The following is a 15,555-nucleotide window of genomic DNA, read 5'->3' as shown; positions in this document are numbered from 1 at the left end:
TAGGTCTCCACTCTGAAACGCGTAGGGTTGCAAATCCCATCTCAATTATTAGCGCCGCTGTACACAATTGCATATATGTATCACGGTTTGATTTTTCATGCATTTGATTAAGCAACAAAAAATATTGCTCAACTGCTGTAAAATCCTGGTAACATCTGTCTCTGAATAAGGCCGTAAATGCCGTTATCCCAGTCTGTTGTTATTCTTTGGCGTTATACATTCAAATGAATTGAAAAGTATCATTTAAATGCAAATAAAAGACATTATAAATTCATTTAGTTAGTATAACATGTTGAGGATTGTAGTCTGGATTGTTTATCTAGACCAGGGGTCCTCAAACTATTTTGCTCTGCGACCCCATCAGACAATAAAAATAATTACGGGACCCCAGCAAGTTACTGCAGAAGGTCATCACATCACATGTGTGGTCATCAGACAGCACATACATGGCAGCATTGTGGAGGCACAAAATGATGGGAGGAGTCTAAAGTAACAGACAACTCAACAGTTTGAGAACCGCTGATCTAGGCCACACAACACATAGAGCATGATTAAGTTGCACGCAAAGCAGCCTCATCACACCGTGCATGATCCAGAGGCCAACCGAGGCATGCACACACATGATATGTAGACAGCATGTTGACATCTAGAATGTTGACGTTATGAACATAGACACAGGGCGATTTTCTGTCTAAATTGCTAAATTTTGCATAGATCACTCCATGTGTATTGATTGACAGTGATGGACTCCCAACTGCCCCCCCCCACCGCGGGACACTGCCGGCCCCGGGCGGGACTGTCTCCAAAAAAGGGGCGGTCCCGCAAAAATCGGGGACAGTTGGGCGGTATGGTAAAAGAGAAGTTAGCTTTCAGGGCAACTCTGATACTTATAAATGTGTCCTTAATTTACCGTTACTGCAGAATCTAGTATTGGCTGAGACAAGTGGAACTGTGTTACATGGCCCAGTGACCTCTGACCCGTGTCTGGACATTGGAGTGCTGACTGCAGCATCCTGGACATGTGCATCCTGTGGCCTGATCCTGCTCTCTGAAGAGTCACTTGTGTGCTTCTTTTCCGCATACAGAGGAAATATTTTTGACAAACCCAAGTAAACATAATAAAGCTCAGCCAAGTTGATGAAAATCATTGGCGTACTGCCTCAACTTTCATTTATTTACTTTTAAGACCTTTCCAATAAATGTGCCCCCCCCTCCCCTGCCGTATCCTCTCGCAACCGTGCAAGGGGATATGTTAGGAAAACACATCCCCTCACACGTGTCCGCTGCCGGAGAAATCATTCGATGGTCGCGGACTCGCAAATATAAGTCAGGGAAGACTGACGGGCGAAGACAAGGTGGGCGGGTGACTGACGTCATGTGACGTCAGCCATCCGGCCCCGGCACACCACGTCACGCTGCCAGTTACATGGGATCGCCCAGCGTTTGGATGGGGACGCCCGTCTGATTGGTTGCTATGGGGAACATTCCATCTTCAATAGAACTCCCATCTTAGTAAATTTATAGCGAAAAAGCTTAAAAACCTAAATTTGAGAGCAGAAAGGAACCTCCAGGTCTGGCCAGCCTGCCCAGTAAACCCCCCTCCAGACACAAAGAGAAAATAAACTGTGGGGTTCAGCACTGCCCTCCACCCGAACTTTCCTCCTCCCAGCTTTTCTGTAAAATCAATCGTACAGACCAGAAGATTTTTTTATTTTTATTTAATGCTGTGTGGTTGGAAGCTCTGATTGGGTGAGAACTCCCAACCAAGAGATCGCTGCAAACAATCAGACCTATTCTAGAACTGATGGGAAGAATTATTTTACAAATGGATGTGATCCAGGACATGGAACTTTGATGCTCTTCTTGTCTAGCTGAAGAGGGGAATATATTACCCTATATTTTAGGGTGAGCACACAAAAACAATAAACAGGAGTCAGCTAGTAGAAGGCGGATTGGCCATACACTGGGAAGATTCCCAGAAGGCCAAAGCACCTGCGAAGCCACCTGTTGGCCAGTGACTCTTTATTTTTTAAGACTTAGCCCTGCCCCCTTCCTGTCTCCCACATACACAAACCTTTGCCAGTTTCAGTCGTCGCCCCCCCCCCCCCCCCCCCCGCTGCAAATATTCATCTAAGGTGGGCATCCATCTGTATCCATTGTGACATCTGTTTAAAGGACAGAAGTGGGTGCTATCTTTGTGTGGAACCATTTCTGGGGTGTTTCTGGGCTCCACTGGAGGAAGGGGAAGGATATTTGTGACATTCAGGGGGTTATGGTAATGAATTGTTTGTCTGCTTGATGGAGGTTTTGGGGTCTGTGGTCAGTCTCAGTGGGGTATTATTGGAAACGTACACGTTTTTAGTTTGTCACAGCAGCTTAAAAGTGTGGTGGCCAGGCATATTGACACCAACAACTGCCACACAGGTGTAGTGATGTATTAATCCCACCTATTTTGCTGTTGGTGCCGCCCACTTGAGGCTATTTCTAGAAATGTTTCCAAGGCCACTTTTAGTTCCCAATGCGCCCATGGCCAGTAGTGTACCTGGAAGGCTTTAAAGGACCGGATGAGATCCAGCCAATGAAGAACATTTTGCAGAACAGAAACAACCATACAGTCCCTTTGCACAGTAAATAAAATTATATTTTTATACTGCTGTAAAACAAAAGTGCACATCAGTGACTATTTCCCCCCAAACACCATAAAAATGTATTTCTTTATTTGTCCTCTAACCAAGTGGTGCATGTGTCAGTATGCCAGTCCTCCAAAAGCAGAAATCCAACACCCCAATCCTAATAGTCTGCATATCACAAAATCAAGGGTCCCTCAAAAACATTATAGTACCCTTTCATGCATACTGCTGGTGTGTTTGAGATCATAGGAAGGAGGGCAGGCAATCTGCGCCACATAGTAGCCCTCATTCCTCTGCGGGCAAGACTTATGTGATCCCTTTCTTCTTTTGTTATAAAGCAAGATTGGTGTTGCTATGCACCAGCGTGTGTCTATTTTGGATTCCATTTGAGAACAGACATTGGGCCAGATGCAGTGATAAAATGGAGGGTGATAAACAGCCAGCCAATCAGCTCCTGCCTGACATTTTTCAAACCCAGTCTGAGACATAGCAGGTAGGAGCTGATTGGCTGGCTGTTTATCACTCTCCATTTTATCACTTTTGAAGCTTAGTGCATCTGGCTCATTGTATGCCATGTACACATCAAAAACAACAAACGCAAAGGGTTGTTTAATACCGCACCCCCCCCCCTTCTAGAATTGCACCGTGTCTCTTCTAGCCTCACCTTTCCAACACACTTAAGTCCCACTGAGTTGGCTTGTTAGTAACTAACAAGACTAGTTAAAAGAACCTCAATATGACAGCTTCTGCAATGTACCTTCACTTTGAGCTGTGACAGTTTTTGACTTTCACTTTGTCAAATGAGTAATTTGGTTCATTGAGTGACCTCTAGTGGTCACTGGCAGTACTTCCCCTCATAGAGGTGAGGAGTAGTTAGTCTAATATATATATATATATATATATATATATATATATATATATATATTATTGGTGTTTCTTTTGTGCTAAATTATTTATTTAGTATGGGGCCATAAATATGGGGTTTAAGAATAGTGTGCAGTGGTTAGGCACTGCCTATGCAATCCTTGTGGGTATCAGGTTGCCCATCACAGAAATACAAAGCCTTCAATAAAGCACAGCTCGGAAATCTACTTTCAGATGACATCGCAGGTTTCTATTTTTGCACACACACAGGTGACATTTTCGTGTCACAATGCAGTCTCTATGCTAAGTGGCAAACCTCTGTCTCTTCATCTCTCAATCCCTACAGATTTTCCAATTATAGTAACAGATAATAGTAGAGATATGAATGATAGATTCAGGATATTTTTCTATTTAAAATATGAATAGTTTTAAAAGCTTGCTACCAGCTAGTAAATAGGTTAGTGTAGGACTGCTATACGGTGTCACTTTTCCCAGGGCTCTGCCAGTTCTGTATTACAGTATTGTCAAATGAACTGTCACTCAACTATTAATGGAAGCGCAGGTGGCTTATGGGGACGAACAAGTGTAAACTAAAATCATGTCTACACTGATCATAGCCATGCACATAAAGGCAGGGGTCATCTTCACAGCATTGTAGGACATGGGCAAGAAAAATGCACTGGGAACCCTGCACACCCATACACCGGAACCAATCACCATCTCTCCACATGCTTCCATAAAGTGAATGTTTGTCGGCACAGATTGGTTATCAACCAATCAGCATGCTGACAGCCATACAGTGTCTGGATGTGGGCTGGGAGGCAGGTAGATGAATGTTCTCTCCCCGCTCTGGTTGTGTGACCACCACCTGCCTGTGTCTGAATGCCCCTGGAATAGTGGAGCCTTGGGCAGCTGCCCAGTCTACCTGCACTTTAATATAGACTTGCATATAGTTCTATAAGTTCTAGGTCAGATGCAAAGCGGCCACAAGTGCGGAAGTGTACAGTAGCCAAACTTACCACCTAATGCTAATACAAACATATGTATGTCTATGAAAGTGTGTCTGGGTGGCTTCACCCATACGGTTACACCACCGTTTTCCAGTCGCAGCTGCCATGAATAGTACCAGCATGTGCCACCTGTACTGGCCCAATGCTTAGTGCACAACATCCGTCTGAAACAGGAGTTCCATCTACATCTGCGATCCTCAAACAAGCTCCAACAACACTTCCATGAGACTCCCTGGGGCTGCATCTGTCCTGGGTGTCTGTACAGTAACTGCTCAATTGCAAGGTGACATTCCACAGCACATCTTGCTACATTGTCTATAGATCAATAGGTCTACCCCAAAAAGTTGACATGCAATCGGTAGACAGGGTCAAAACGACAACATGAAAAAGTGTTGTTTTTTTTAAACCACCTTGTTCTTAATTCACCATCCAGCATAGAGGGTGAAAATGTGTGTGTGCTAAGCGTAGCGAGGCACCGAGCCCAAAACATGGAGGGCACAGCAAGCTATATAGTTACATAGTAGGTAAGGCTGAAAAAATACATCTAGTTCAACCTGGTATAGATATCCATTGCTGATTAGGTAGGTTCTGGTATTTTACAGACAAATTATATTTCTTATTTGTACCCATGGATGTTTTTCTCCAGTAAATGTTTGTCCAACTTTGCCTTGAACGCATTTAATGAGCCAGCCGTTACCACCTCTCTGGGAAGAGAGTTCCAGAGTTTGACTGTTCTGACCGTAAAGAAATTCTTTCTACTAGCTGAATGAAATCTTTTTTCTTCTAATCTATACTCATGCCCTCGCGTCCTAGATTCCTTTCTAGTAGAAAATAGGGTGTGTGACAGTTCCTTATATTGGCCCTTGATATACTTGAACATGTTGAGCATGTCCCCCCTTAAACGTCTCTTTTCTAATGTAAATAGTCCCAAATTGCTTAATCTCTCCCCGTAGCTTAAATTCTCCATTCCCCTAATAAGCTTTGTTGCTCACCTTTGGACTTTTTCTAATTCTATGATGTCCTTTTTATAGTGTGGGGCCCAGAACTGTACTCCATACTCGAGGTGAGGTCTCACCAATGCTTTATATAGTGGCATAATTACCCTTGAGTCCCTAGTTCCCATTCCCCTCTTAATACATGCCAGAATTTTGTTGTCCTTTTTTGTAGCTACATTACAATGGGCACTACATCCTAGATTGCTGTCTATTTGGACTCCTAGATCCTTTTCAAGTATGGAATTACCCAGTTCCTCTCCGCTAAGGTTGTAACTTGCACACTGGTTGTGTCTCCCAAGGTGCATAACCTTACATTTATCTACATTGAACCTCATCTTCCATTTTTTTGCCCACTCATCTAGAATTGCAAGATAATTTTGAAGCATGGTGACATCTTCTGGTGATTTTATGACTTTGTGAGGGTACATTTCAGTAGTTGTCGTCATTGACACAAAAATTATGAAAACCTCATGTTGTCATTTTCACCCTGTCGACATTTATACCCTGTCGACCTTTACCATGTTGATCTTTTGACCCTGTTGACCTATTACATGTCGACCTTTTGTGGTCAACTTATTGACTGTCTCTCTAGACACTATCTAATAGTCCACATCTACTGTATCTATCGTAACCAATGGAGGTTTACAAACCTGTTAGGGCCTGCCAAGAGATGAGCAGCCACATCCACTATTAATGCCCCCCCCCCCCCGACACACACACACTTTAACAGCACAGTTCTCGCAACAGGATTGGTCACACTACCATATTTGGCTGGGTCCTCCCAACACCGGAGTCAGGATTAGTACTGGTGGCCATGAATGCACCTTTATCATACTCTTCAGGAACATCAGGGAGAGGGCTCCGGTGCAATGCTCCTTCTGCACCAATGGTAGTTCCACCTATGCCTTCATGTCAAAGTAAAAATCATTAAAGGCAAGTATGCATATCATATGACCAACACATAAACTATTTAAACTGTTTGCAGAGTTCTACTAGTACTGGACAGCATGGACGGTGCAATGGTTAGCATTACTGCCTCACATTCCCACCATGGCCCTAACTGTACGGAGTTTGTATATTCTCCCTGTACTTGCGTAGGTTTCCTCCGGATACTCCGGTTTCCTCCCTTAATCCAAAAAATATACTGTTAGGTTAATTGGCTTCCAAAAAAATGAACCCTAGAATGAAGGTGTGCGCATGTACATGTGGTAGGGAATATAGATTGTAAGCTCCACTGGGGCAGGGACTGATGTGAATGTTCAAATATTCTCTGTAAATAATATGTGTTATATATATAACTGCTAATAAAGAAATAAATAAATAGTACTGAGATACAACCCAAATTCAGAGATACCTGGAACACGGACAATTGCCTCCTCCGCCAGCTAAAATAAGAATCTCCTATCTTAAAAATCTATTGTTTTGTTGCTCTTGAGCATTGTTAGGCATCTCCACCATCATATATAAGCCTTCTATGTACCACGTCTGCTGCGTAAAATCCACGTGCGCTCCCACAGAAACAGATGCACGAACAGACTTTTGTTCAGGCGGCGGCACTTGCACTACGCCTCCGATACATAAGTGACCCTCACCATGCTAAGATGCCCTTATGATCGTCTCAGTCTGTTTCGCAAGCTGCTCTGTACAGAATTCCAGAAAGGAAAATTCTCATTGATGTGACTTATTGCAGCTCCTCCAACACAGAATATATTTGGGTGTTGTACAAGAAATGTGTAAAGAAAAAGAAAAAAAAACAAATTATAATGCTCCAGTTAAAGGATCTGTGCAGCTGTTCTCTCACTCTGACAAAGCACCCACTTTCCATCAGCGCTGAGAAGGTGTGTGAATTAAAGAGATGCCCCAGATTGCGGTGGTCCTGGTGCTAGTGGATGGAGCCTTTGTTGCTAGGGAAGGAATTCATGATTCTCCCAAGAGGGTACTTTAGCACAAAGCGCCAAAGAATTGAGGCCACAGCTATACTACCTTTCTTTTGTTATGATACAGAGGGCTAAAAGTCGGCAATTGGTCAGATGCAGGTCTATTCAATCTATGAAAGGAACTTGAAATACACCAAGAGAAGCTCTATGAAGCTGGGCTCATAAATGGGTCACAAGAGAGTATTTTCAGGTGCTGTGTAGTATAAAAGGTATACAATAAGCATTTGCTAAATGCATTTAGGCAACATTCTCGCAGGGAGCGTGATAACAAAACAGCAATGTCAGCCAGAATAGGGAAACAGCATAATAAATATATGAACAGTGGAGTACAGTATGGCAAACCAAGCGCATAGAGTGAATATTTATTTATTATTTATTACCAGTTATTTCTATAGCGCACACATATTCCGCAGCGCTTCGCAGAGAATATATCAGTCCCAGTGGAGCTTACAATCTATATCCCCTACCACATGTACTGTACAAGCACACACAATCATTCTAGGGGTAATTTCGTGGGAGCTAATTAATACCCCTTTCACACCAGCCAAAATACCCAGGTTTCCCAGGGAAAATTTGCCAGGAATTCAACCCTGCTAGCTAGCAGGGTTGCTTCCGCGACCAGCCCGGGTTTCTGGCTGGTGTGAAAGGAACATACCCGGGCAGCGGCATCCGACCAGTCTTTTCAAAATGTTCTCAAATTCAGCAGCGCTTCCCGCCCCGCTGCCTAGCAAACAGCACTACAAGCGCCCTGCCTCCTCTGCTGGATCCCCGCAGTCTGGTCCATGCTGCCCACCACCTGCTGCCTGGACGCCACTGCCCCGCTCACACCTGAAAATGCAGGGACTAGGTCGGTGTGAAAGGGGCCAACCCGGGAATGTCCCTGCTTGAGCCCTAGGGCTGTATTCCCGGGTAAGTCCCTGCATTTTCTGGTGCGAAAGGGGTATTACTTGCAATTGCGGACCTATATGCAGTAAAGAACATCGATTGCTAGGACATCCCTATGGCTAAGCTGACTGGACGAAGCTGTAGCGATGCTAACGCCATGTTTTCTATGATTGCGCCTGACTGCATATACACGCCCTGAAAATGATAAAGCCATGCTTGCCTTTTTTGTCGTCACTCCCCATTGACTCTCGGTTAAAACCTCCAAATGGTCACTTCCTGTCAATCACTTTTCCATGAAATGTTCATTGCGTGCGGGATCACATCGGCACTGTGGCACATGCATAGTGTGAGCGCAGCACACGCACAGCCTGTTGATAATTGCTACATTGTGTGAAATCTGCCATTGTGTATAAATATGAATTAGTGCTGATAGGTGATCATTCAAACCAGGGGATGTGGATATGCTAAATTATGGCTGTAATAGAAAATCAGGATAATCTGATATAGAACATGATGGAATAATCACAGTAACTAGCTCCTATACAGGAAAGAATAACAGTCTCCTGGGAAAGTACTGGATTTATTAAGACACATACCGGACTCTTACTTGCTAGTATTCCATGTTGGTGCACTTTTGTCCGAGTGGCGCAAGTCACATCATTATGTGGAAACCCCCCCCCCCTCAGTGGGCGGGGCATGGTGAAGCAATTTGGGGCATGATGGGGTCAGTATTACAAGATAATATAGTGACAACGTGCAAATTTTTTCCCCTAGACTAGAGATGGGTATATCTTTTACCAGGAAAAGAAACTTGGTGCCACAGCGGCAGTACAGACTGCATGCTGCCGAGATGGCGCAGCAATTAGTCGAATCTACTTAAGTAGTGGGTGGACTTGGAGGCGGGGCCCAGGGCATCACGGAGGGAAGTGTGTTATACACAAGGGGCCTGACGCACATCAGATCCTGGTACACTACAGTACTGTAACACACACATAGATATATTCTATGTGCTATGAAATGCCTGGGGGTAATGGATGGTCATGCTTCTGAGACACAGCCAGGCATGCATATAGATTCATATGCATGCCCGGCTGTGTCTCAGCAGCCCGACCGTCCATTATATTCATTTTTACCCCATTTGGGGTAATTTACCCCTGTTCCCTGACCACTGACCTACACAGTCTAGGCCTAGCTTATGAACTGCCTTCTCTGTTAAACTAGACAAAAAAAACATGAAACTGTATTAGTTAAAGTGACCAACGCATTCTCCTTCAGTTCTGAAATTGCAACTCATTTATTGCAAACATACATCTTTGTAGCTGATTTTTTGTCATTGTTGTAAATACATATGGCGATATGCGTCATATAGCACCACATCAGTGCAAAAGGAAAATGTCATATTGCAACTTAGAGGAGACTAGCTTACACTTTTTGTGTGTTTATCAAATGAAAACAACTGATTAATTACACAGCAGAATCCACTTTGAATTTTCTTAACCAATATCTAGATATATACCAAAGTGCAACAGTGCAGCTCTAACGCAGTTCTGTGATGTCATCCGCCTATTCTGTGCAACCTACTGAGCCATAGGAAAAACACAGACGCCAAACTGATAAACTTTAGTACTGTCTGTATGTATGGGATCCATAGCAATCATCACACAATGGCATATATTCAATGCCGTGGGCGAGCGGTGACTGCGAGCAGGACTTTTTGCTCGCAGTCACCGCTCACCCTGTCAGTATTCAACTGACCCCCCTCATTCGCAAATTCGCTCCGTTTTTTGAGCGAGGGGGAATTTGCGAATGTGCCTCCAAAAGCTGCGAGAGCCGAGGCAAATTACAGCGAGTTTGCTGCACTAGCCGCGGCTCTCGCAGTTTAGGGGAATCCTCGCAGTTCTGTGATGGCGAGGATTCCCCCGGAACGTTGCATAGTGCGAGCGGCCGGCGCGGGGGTTAAACTGCGAGGATCACTGGTTTTCTGTGATCCTCGCAGTTTAACCCCCTCGCCGGCCGCTCGCACCGGCATTGAATACTCACCAATGACTGAGTGTACAATTACTCAAACCAAAATTGTAAGGGCACCTATATCCACTGAACAACTGTATCTGTAAAATATTGCCCTTTTGTTGTATTGTCCAACTGCTCTCTGACCCATTTGGCTGTGCTGAATTATTGGGCGGCCACTATCTTTTGCTGAACCTAAGTGGTTATCTAGAACACCAATGGTTTATGGGGCACTTAAATGATGTAAAAGTGACATCATGTGCTGTCCGCACACTGAGTCGCTCCTATTAATATTTCTTATCTGTATGTCTATCGCCTGCTGCTCCTCCATGTTGGTAATGAGCTGGGAATGTTGGACTGGACTATGATGTCATAACCAGGCGCCACACTCCCAGTCTGAGAGATACTCTCACACAAAAGAAGGAAATGAGGGGGTAGCGGGGTGACTCTATCACAAGGGGCCTTATTTTGGTTCACTCTTTCTGACAAAATCCTTCTTAGATGGACAAAACCATGTGCACTGCAGGTGGGGCAGATGTTACTTGTGCAGAGATAATTAGATTTGGGTGGGGTTTTACTTCAAAGTGAGATCTATATTGCAGTGTAAAAATAAAGCAGTCAGTATTTACCCTGCACAGAAACAAAATAACTCACCCAAATCTAATTCTCTCTGCACATTTTACATCTGCCCCCCTGCAGTGCACATGGTTTTGTCCATCTAAGAAGGATTTTGTCAGAAAGAGTGAACCAAAATAAGGCCCAAGGTGAGATACTTTAATCAGAAAAGTGGGGAAACATTACCTCATGTATATTAGGGAAAACTGGATGTAACTTTAATGATAAATCTCAATTTTAATATATAATTTTCGGTACTTGTTTCCTAGCACGGCCACACCGATTTGCATCGGGGTGATCGTGTCGGAAAAATCGCGTCGATTTTTACATTGAATCAAATGTGAATAGGGTCCCTGGATTCAATGTAAAGTATTCCCCAGACCCCCAATTTTACCCCCTCAACGCCACCCCACGATTGACGCCAACCCGAAGCGTGGCGAGCGCAGCGAGCCCACGAGGGACGGCGGTACGCGTCCTCTGACCTTTTCATACCCTACTATCCACGTCGGCATGGAGTTGAGAATATAAAGTGTGGCGAGCGCAGCGAGCCACCGAGTCCGAAGTGTGGCGAGCGCAGCGAGCCCCGCGAGGGGACGCGTATAACTTCACAGGTATACGCGTCCCCTCGCGAGGCACACTGCGCTCGCCACGCTTTGGGCTCGGTGGCTCGCTACGCTCGCCACACTTTATATTCTCAACTCCACGCCGACGTAGATAGTAGGGGTATGAAAAGGTCGGAGGACGCGCACCGCCACCCCTCGCGGGCTCGCTGCGCTTCGGGTTGGCGTCAATCGTGGGGTAGCGCTCACAATGGGGTTGCGTAACCCATGACGGGGCCATATACAATGTGAAATGGGTCATATTGGCCCATTTCACATTGTTTCCTATGTAAAATGGACTTAATCAAGTCCATCTCATCTTTTGCCATTATAATGGCCCAAGACCGACGCGATGCTCCCGATTTCAATGTTAAAAATATTTTAACATTGAAGCCTATGGCAAAATCGCGGGCATCGCATCGGTCGCGTCGGGGGCCATGTTAATGCACGCGACCGACGCGATGCCCCCGATTTTTCCTTTGCCGGCAAAATGGACCTGATTTCAAAGGAAATCGGGTCCATCGCGAACATCGTGTACCTTAACTTTAAGGTATACGATGCCCGCGATTGTGGCCGTGCTAGGAAACAAGTACCTAATTTTCTTCCATGTAGTGAAATAAATAGTGACTATCAGCTTGGTGACAGAAGAAAGCTCCGTACTGACTTCAAACATGGACCTTAAAGACACAGCTGCTGGCTTATAACTATCAGAACTGGTGTAAATCCCTGGCTTATGCCCTAATACACATGCCAAGCAGCGCTGCAAGACCTATGTCATCTGTATATGTAATCTCTCTCTTTCATGGTGCATTATGCGGAGATCTGGGAGATAAATATTGTGAAACACACAGGATAAACCTCAACATTGGACACAAAATAATATTAATTTCACAAATCTGTAGCCAGGATGCCTAGAACAATGCATTTACAGGAATCCGATGGTTCTCTGTGGATCACACACATATAATCCACTAAATATTAGCAGTGATATGAGTATCTCAGTGCAGCATACAAAGTTTTGCTCTGGCCTTAGAGTCGGCCAAGATAAATGTTTCCATAGCTGTGATATGCTTTGGCAGCAGCCTTCCTCCCTGAACTGCAGCAGGGTCTACACCTCTGTAATCAATGCTGGAAGTAACTTGCAGTCACCACAAGATCAGCAGCTGCCACCTCTCATCTTACACAAATCTACCAGGAGGAGAAAGTGGATCCTTTCCATGTTTTTCCCACATGGAGCACAGAATTAACCTCATCCTTTTGTGCTGTCGGTGGGCAGCATACTTCAGGTCAGACCCCATGACAGTGGAAGGGTTTGCGGAGATCCAGCCATAGATCTGCAACCAGCATTATTTTATCAGCACATAGGATGCATAATTAACACTTGTTAATCATGTCACTTACAGAGCATAGGCAATTAACCAGTGGTGCTTACAAAACACTGGATGGCTGCTGATCGGTGCAAGCAATGCATAGCAGGTACCTATTGCATCAAAGGAGGATGCTGGCTACACTGCTAGGAGACCACAACAATAGAATTCAATTAGGCATGACTGATTCCAGTATGATGGCAAGAGGCACAGTCAGCTCTGCTCATTATGAAGGGCTCCTATCATGATATAAACAATATGTGCCCAGGGCATGTCAGCTATGGGAAATCACTTACATACAGTACAAGTACTGCACACATCTCCTGTACTGGTCCAGCACACATAGCCAGTACTGGGCCAGCACACATAGCCAGTACTGGGCCAGCACACATAGCAAGAACTGGTCCTGCACACAAAGCCAGTACTGGTCCTGCACACATAGCCAGTACTGGTCCTGCACACAGACAGTACTGGTCCAGCACACATAGCCAGTACTGGTCCTGCACACATAGACAGTACTGGTCCAGCACACATAGCCAGTACTGTCCAGCACACATAGCCAGTACTGGTCCAGCACACATAGCCAGTACTGGCCAGCACACATAGCCAGCACTGGCCAGCACACATAGCCAGTACTGGTCCAGCACACATAGCCAGTACTGGCCATCACACGTAGCAAGAACTGGTCCTGCACACGTAGCCAGTACTGGTCCAGCACACATAGCCCGTACTGGCCAGCACACATAGCCAGTACTGGCCAGCACACAAATCCAGTACTGGTCCAGCACACATAGCCAGTACTGGTCCAGCACACATAGCCAGTACTGGTCCAGCACACATAGCCAGTACTGGTCCAGCACACATAGACCGTACTGGTCCAGCACACATAGACCGTACTGGTCCTGCACACATCTCCAGGACTGGTCCAGCACACAAATCCAGTACTGGTCCAGCACACATAGCCCATACTGGTCCTGCACACCTAGCCAGTACTGGTCCAGCACACATAGCCAGTCCTGGGCTAGCACACATAGCCAGTCCTGGGCCAGCACACATAGCCAGTACTGGTCCTGAGCACATAGCCAGTACTGGTCCAGCACACATAGCCAGTCCTGGGCCAGCACACATAGCCAGTCCTGGGCCAGCACACATAGCCAGTACTGGTCCTGCACACATAGCCAGTACTGATCCTGCACACATAGCCAGTACTGGTCCAGCACACATAGCCAGTACTGGTCCTGCACACATAGCCAGTAATGGTCCAGCACACATAGCCAGTCCTGGGCCAGCACACATAGCCAGTACTGGTCCAGCACACATAGACAGATCTGGTCCAGCACACATAGCCAGTACTGGTCCTGCACACATAGCCAGTACTGGTCCAGCACACATAGCCAGTCCTGGGCCAGCACACATAGCCAGTCCTGGGCCAGCACACATAGCCAGTCCTGGGCCAGCACACATAGCCAGTCCTGGGCCAGCACACATAGCCAGTCCTGGGCCAGCACACATAGCCAGTACTGGTCCAGCACACATCTCCAGTACTGGTCCAGGACACAAATCCAGTACTGGTCCAGGACACAAATCCAGTACTGGGCCAGAATACATCTCCAGGAATCTCACACCTTTTGCCATTGTTGCAGGCACTGTTACAACGGCCACTTTCATATGCACAGAGGTAGACCCAGACTTATCTCTACAGAACAATTCAAATTCAATATTCAACTTTCCCATTGCACCATACAATTTAAACACAGGTCTATATATTTTGTCCACTTTTAATCTCCAATGAAAGTTCACTAAAGCCCAGTAAAAGTCAATACAGAAGACAATGAATTCATAATACTTCCACATTGTGCAATTTATACATGGGACCAAAACAAAGGAGTGCAGTGTCTATGTGACAGTAAATGGACAGTCTTGGCCAATATCAGACAGCATCCCCCCCACCCCCGCGCTCCCCCCTTTCCCCCTCCATGCACACACACCTCATGCATCAATCAGCTAGAGACCCCTCAGCCCCACCACCCTCTCCCTATGCAAAAGTTAACTCACCCCTGTCTGTGATATCCTCATAGGCTAGTGCTGTGTATTCAGAGGACACCAATGCTATACGGTATAGTTCTGCTCGCCCAAAATGCAGCCTGAGTGGGAGAGGTGACGGTCAGAGCCCCCCCTCCCTCCTCTGTGTTCTCCTATTGCTGCTGCTGCTGAGCTGACACACTCCTGCCAATGCTCCGCTGCAGCTCAGCCCCGGCTATGGTTGCCCAGGGAACATAAAGACCCGCCCCATGCTAGTATAAAAAAAACTCATCGTGCATTTGATTGACAGCTGCAGCGCACCAATGAGCTTTACACCGGGAGTATAAGATTGCAGTTGCTGTAGCCTGGCAATAATAAGTGACAGGTCAGGGTTCAGTCAGTGTACCTAATTGTGTGATGGTGTATGATGTCACGTTGTGCACAGTGGTGCATGCATGCATCTTCCCTCTAATAGGACGTGACAGAGCACCCTTCTGCATATTTAATGACTGTATATTGGAGCCATAAATAAATAACATTTATTATGTTCATTATTTGCTAACACAATATTTAACAGATGTATCCATCTCCATCTTCTGAAAATAGAAAATAATAAAAATAAGT

The 15,555-nt window shown here is 45.5% G+C and overlaps 1 protein-coding gene across 2 annotated transcripts in view; it reads right to left on the bottom strand.

The window, feature by feature from the left end:
* The window catches only part of LNX2 (ligand of numb-protein X 2), a 132,632-nt gene extending 117,473 nt beyond the window's left edge, over positions 1-15,159 (bottom strand). The window contains exon 1 of one of the 2 annotated variants that reach the window (XM_083169865.1): positions 14,965-15,159. The gene's annotated coding sequence lies outside the window, so the exon portion shown is untranslated. The remainder of the gene's footprint in view (positions 1-14,964) is intronic. The other variant, XM_083169864.1, reaches the window with a different exon arrangement.
* Between the last annotated feature and the right edge of the window lie 396 nt (positions 15,160-15,555).

The sequence above is a fragment of the Crinia signifera genome, chromosome 2 (assembly GCF_055691185.1).
Source record: "Crinia signifera chromosome 2, ASM5569118v1, whole genome shotgun sequence".
NCBI classification, from domain to species: domain Eukaryota; kingdom Metazoa; phylum Chordata; class Amphibia; order Anura; family Myobatrachidae; genus Crinia; species Crinia signifera.
The sequence above is the reverse complement of the archived record's forward strand: the minus strand, read 5'-3'. Positions and strand labels throughout refer to the sequence as shown.